Below are 5990 nucleotides of genomic sequence, written 5' to 3' on the forward strand. Positions count from 1 at the left end.
GTCAAATATTTTTGGTGATATAATAATATATCACTAAATATCCTAATAATTTATTGTCTATACTAAAATTATTTATTAATTAAATCTATAAAAAGCCTAAAAAAATGCACAAAATCTTGAGAACTTGTAAATTACTATTTAGCTCATTTCATGTGACATTTTGGTCGGCATGTCCGAGGATTTTTTTTTTTTTTTCAGAAGCAATGTTGCGACTGCAATAAGGGATTTGGGGAAAGTAGACTTGGCCACTAAATTTGTAAAAAGAGAAAAATATGTCTGAATTTGTGTTTAAATTAATTTTGAGTTGCCTGTAATTAAATATATTATAGTAGATGGTATGATTCATGAAGTGGAGTACGAGAGTTTACAGTTGATTTGTTCTACTTGTGCACGGTATAGGCATGATAAATCATTGTGTAGGGAGAATGAGTCCTTGAAAGAAAATAGTGATTCTTTTGGTGATGATGAAAAAAATAATGAAGTCCCGACACTAGTGTCACACAACAATCATAAGATTCAAAAAGAGGCTGAATTGGAAGCTCGCGATTTGGGTGAGAATTCTCGTAATTCGAGTGAGAAATTAGGAGTTGTTAAAGGGAAGGATGCGGTTACGGAATCATTGCCTCCTCACGTACCTGATGGTCATGTTAATGAGGCATGCATGAATGATGAAAAAGGCTGGCAACAAGTGCTGCGTAAGGGAAAATTCACAATGGGTCAGTCATCAGGTTTGAAGGACAAAGATGGAAAGCAGCACAAGTATGGTTCGAGAAGGGTTCCAAGGCCCAATTTGCATGGTAATGGAGGCAAATCAATTGGCATTAGGATGGGGAAGCGAGAAAAACATGAAATTGCGCCATCTCCATCGCGTAGAACTCCCGCACGTCGTGAAATTTCTCTACGGAAGCGTCCACGACCTTCCTCCCTGCAGAACTCGCTAGTTGATAAAAATGGTGGCGCAACAGAGGAAACCTTAGTAGATAGAAGCATGGCAAGTGCAGCATTAGGGGTTCGAAGGTTGCAATTATTGAGGATCAGAGTGTGCCAGTACCGCAGGACAAACCACCTATTGAGGTTGGTGATTCTATTTAGAGTTTATATTCTTATTTATTCTGTCCCTATTATTTATGGATAGTTTAAATATGATTGTTTGGAATATTAGGGGTGCTTCTAATAAGTTAGCCCGGGTGCATTGTAAGGAACTTGTTAGGAAATTTAGACCTGTTTTCTTTATTGTGGTTAAAACTCACTCCCCTTTTCAGCATTTAAAATTATTTTGGGAAAGGTTAGGGTATCACTCTGTTGGTATAGTGGAAGCAGAGGGGCATAAGGGGGTATTTGGTTTCTATCCTCTATGAAGGGTGTTTGTTGTAAGTTCATTAATGCTTTTGATCAGGGTGTTACTGCTGAGATTCAATCTGATATTTAGTTTGGAGGTGTAGTGGTATTTATGGTAGTCCTCAATTTAATAAAAAGGTTCTCCTTTGGGATTATCTTGTTGCACAATCCATGGTATTTCAAGGACCTTGGATTGTTCTTGGTGATTTTAATGAAGTCAAATTTTCTCATGAATCTAAGGGCTGTCAATTTTCTCATCAAAGAGCAGACATGTTTGCTACTTCATTAGGAGATAGTTGTTTGTTTGATCTGAAGACTATTGGGAGGCAGTTTTCTTGGTACAGGAGGGTGAAAAATTATGTTGACTTGGCAAAAAAGCTTGACCGAATCTGTATAAATAGTAGTTGGTTATCTATCTTTCCAGAGGCTTATGCAGAAGTTTTAAATAGACTTCAGTATGATCATTGTCCTATTCTGGTGCGTTGTAAAGGTCGTCCTTAGCCTAAAGGGAATCGACCTTTCCGTTTTGTTGCTGCTTGGGCTACTCATCCGGGGTATAAGAATATTGTGAATTAGTCATAGTGGTCTGGTAATAGAGGGATTCATGGCAAGCTTTCAGAAGTATAGAAGAATTCACTAGAGTTTAACTCGAAACTATTTGGTAACATTTTTGTTAAGAAATGTGAATTAGATCAGCAGATTAATTATTTACAAAAGCGTTTGGAAGTGGTGGATAGCATTTATTTGCGTCAGAAAGAGCAATAGTTGCTTGATGATTATAATAATACTCTAGTGCAAGAAGAGCTCCTATGGTTCCAAAAGTTCAGAGAGCAGTGGGTAAGGTTCGGGGATAGGAATACAAGATTCTTTCATATTCAAACTCTTGTGCGAAGGAAGTATAATAAAATTCATGGCCTTTTTCTCAAGGATGGAGTGTGGAAAACTGATCCAGAGGTTCTGAGTCAATAAGTAGAATCTTTTTATAAAAGCTTATTCTGTCATTTGGATGATGTTGATTTAGGTTGCCTTGGTGATGTGCCTCTTCCATCTCTGAATGAGGAAGCTTGCAATAATCTTACGGTACCAGTTACTATGGAGGAAGTCAGAACAGCTATTTTTCACATGAACTCCTTTAAAGCTCTTGGTCCTTATGGGTTTCAAGCTTTCTTCTTCAAAGAATATTGGGAGATCATCGGTCTTGATGTTTGGAAGATAGTTAAGCAGACATTCTCCGGTATTACTCTTGATCCGAGAATGATGGAGACTTTACTGGTTCTTATTCCAAAAGTTGAATCATCGGTATCTATGAAAGATTTCAGGCCAATTAGTCTCTGCAATGTAGTTTACAAAATCATCACAAAGATCCTTGTTAATAGGCTCCGTCCTCATCTCGCGGAGATTGTTGGCCCGCTTCAAGGAGGATTTATTCTGGGACAAGGAACTCCTGACAACATCATTATTGCTCAAGAAGTCCTCTACTTTATGAAGAAGACTAAATCAATGAAAGGCACACTGGCCTTTAAGATTGATCTAGAAAAAGCTTATGATAGAGTTGACTGGAGGTTTTTAGCTCATACCCTTAAGAGATTTAGTTTTCCTATTCCTACAATTAATTTGATTATGAATTATGTCACCGCTTCTTCCTTATCTATTCTTTGGAATGGAAATTGTCTGAATGTCTTTACTCCTAGCCGGGGTCTTAGACAAGGAGACCCTATGTCACCCTATCTTTTTGTATTGTATATGGAGCGATTGGCATGCTTTATTAGTCATCAGGTTGATTTGGATTTGTGGGAGCCGGTTGCTGTTTCTAGAGGGGGACCAAGAATATCCCACTTAATGTTTGCGGATGACTTGCTTCTATTCTGTAAAGCTACAAAGAGACAAGTGCAAAATGTGATGTTGGTTTTAGAGACTTTTTGCAAAGTATCTGGGATGAAGATTAATGTGGAGAAGTCTAAAGCGCTTTGCTCCAAGAATGTCTCTGCAACAAGGAAAGAGGTTTTTACTGGGGTATCCTCTATCAGATTTGTCCAGGACTTGGGCAAGTATCTTGGGGTTACCCTTAGCCATTCTAGGGTGACCCGTTCAGCTTTCAATGGTGTTCTAGATAAGATTCAAAGTAGACTAGCAAGCTGGAAAGGGAGTTTACTCAATCGGGCTGGTAGACTCTGCTTGGTTAATTCTGTTGCAGCCGCTATTCCCACATACCAGATGCAGGTCTCTATTTTTCCCAAAGGAATCATTAGTAAATTGGAGTCTATGATGAAGAATTTTCTTTGGAAAGGACAAGTTGATAGAAGAGGATTGAATCTTGTTAGTTGGAAGGTACTGGTTACTCCAAAAAAATATGGAGGTTTGGGGATTAGAAATCCTTATTGTGTGAATATTGCTATTCTTGGGAAGCTAATTTGGACTTTTTTTTCAACAGCCAAACAAGTTATGGGTCCAATTGTTGGATGCCAAATACCGATCATCTCTATATAACTGTTTTAGTTGTCCTAAGAACAAGGACTCTCCCATTTGGAGGAGTCTTTGCCAGGCTTGGAAAGTGTTGAAGGATGGGTTTACTTGGTGTATTGGGGATTTGAACCAGAATTCTTGGTTTTTTAGCTGGAGGAGAGAATGACGGTTATCTAACGAGATGGATTATGTTCACATTTCTGATTCGAATCTCCGGATACAGGATATTTGGTCGGTTAGTAGGTGGCATTTGGATACTCTTTAATCTTCTTTATCTCAAAATCTGAAAGGTAATATTCTCTATTACAATCCAGATGTGCAAGCAGGTCCAGAAGTGAGTTGGTATTAGTTTGGGTCTGCTGCCAAAGTCTATGACTCACGCAATGGTTACTTGTGGTTGTGTAAGAAGCTTTTTGGTTGGGAGGAGCGGGCGAATTGGCTTTGGCGTCAGCATGTTCCGAAAAAGCACAAGTTTTTGGCTTGGTTGTGTCTTAAGGAAGCTCTTCCTACTGCAAGTTTTTACTTTAGAAGAGGGATGTCGTCATCGGATAGGTGCCCAAGATGTCTTTCTAACCAGGAATCGGTTTTACATTGTATTCGGGATTGCCCATAAGCTCAGCTTGTATGGCATATGTTGGATATTTCTTGTCATCCTTTGAATTTGAAGAACTGGTTCTTGTATCATAGCAGAGAGCATCCGTTCAAGTTCTTTTCGGGACTTTGGTGGATATGGAGAATAAGGAATAATGACATCTTTAATCCTCATGAAACTTGGCCTCCGGAAAAAGTGATTTGTCTGGCATTAACTTCAAAAAAGGAGCTTAGGAATATTTTTGAATTACAACGTATGTCCCTTCCCTCTACTCTAAATGGTTTTTGGAATCCTCCATCCATTAGTACTTTCAAGATTAATTGTGATGCTAGTTATCTTGGTTCGGGTGATAGTGTTGATTTTGCTTGTGTTATTAGAGATTGTAATGGGAGTTGGCAAAGGAGGTGTTTGGGAATGATTGAGAGTAATAGTATTTTTCAAGGGGAATTATTTGCTATTTGGAGAGGATATCTCTTAGCTTGGGATGTGAGTCAACGAGATGTTATTTGTGAGACGGATTATGTGGAAGCATTTAATCTTGTTACTAATCACCAAGATGATTTTGGGTTTATTGATCCATTGGTGCTCAAAATAAGAGATATCATGCATTTGAATTGGCATGTTGATTTTCGTTTGATTATGAGAGATGCCAACACAGTGGCAAATACTATGGCAAAGATGGCGATGAAGTTACAACTTTCTCATGTAGAGCTTCCTTCACCTTGGGAGGAGTTTAAGAATAGTCTTAAAAAGGACTGTCCCTCTATTTAAGCAGATCATTTGTTTTGTTTTTCTTTGTTTAGTTTATTTCAGTCACAAAAAAAAATAAAAAAAAAATCATATTTCTCCAAACACCATTTTTAAACTTTAATTCTCCCAATACGATTTTTTTTTGTTTATAGCAAGTTCGCTGCACCCCGGCAAACTCTATAAAAATTAAAAAGTATAGAGTTCACCCCTTACCCCCGGCGAACTCCCTTCAAATTTTTTGAATCCCACGTTTTTAATCCATTTTAATCCATCATCATCATCTCAAAATAGTATATAGATCTACAAATAGTATATACGAGTACACAAAAATACACAGACAACAAACATGGCTTCTTCAAGAATATTTTTTTAATTGTAAATTAAAAAAATAAGCCATATTTAACAATGGCAACCATTATCATCGTCTCCATAATAAATACACAGGTAGAATAAGCCATATTTAATGATAATGGTTGTCATTGTTAAATATGACTTATTTTTTTAATTTACAATTAAAAAAATTGTTAAAGAAGTCATGCTTGTTGTCTGTATATTTTTGTGTACTTCTATATACTATTTGTAGATCTATATGCTATTTGGAGATGATGATGATGGATTAAAATGGATTAAAAACGTGGGATTCAAAAAACTTGAAGGGAGTTCGTCTAATATAAGGCGAACTCTATAAGTATTGCGACAAACTTACTCTAAACAAAAAGAAAATCGTATTTAAAAAATTAAAATTTAAAAATAGTGTTCGAAAAAATATGAATTTTTTTATTTTATTTCTTAAGAAAATCCGCATGTCATATGCAGTTTTTCTATTTTTGGACGAACCATGTCATAT

This window comes from Arachis ipaensis, chromosome B04, assembly GCF_000816755.2.
Source record: "Arachis ipaensis cultivar K30076 chromosome B04, Araip1.1, whole genome shotgun sequence".
Classification (NCBI taxonomy): Eukaryota; Viridiplantae; Streptophyta; class Magnoliopsida; order Fabales; family Fabaceae; genus Arachis; species Arachis ipaensis.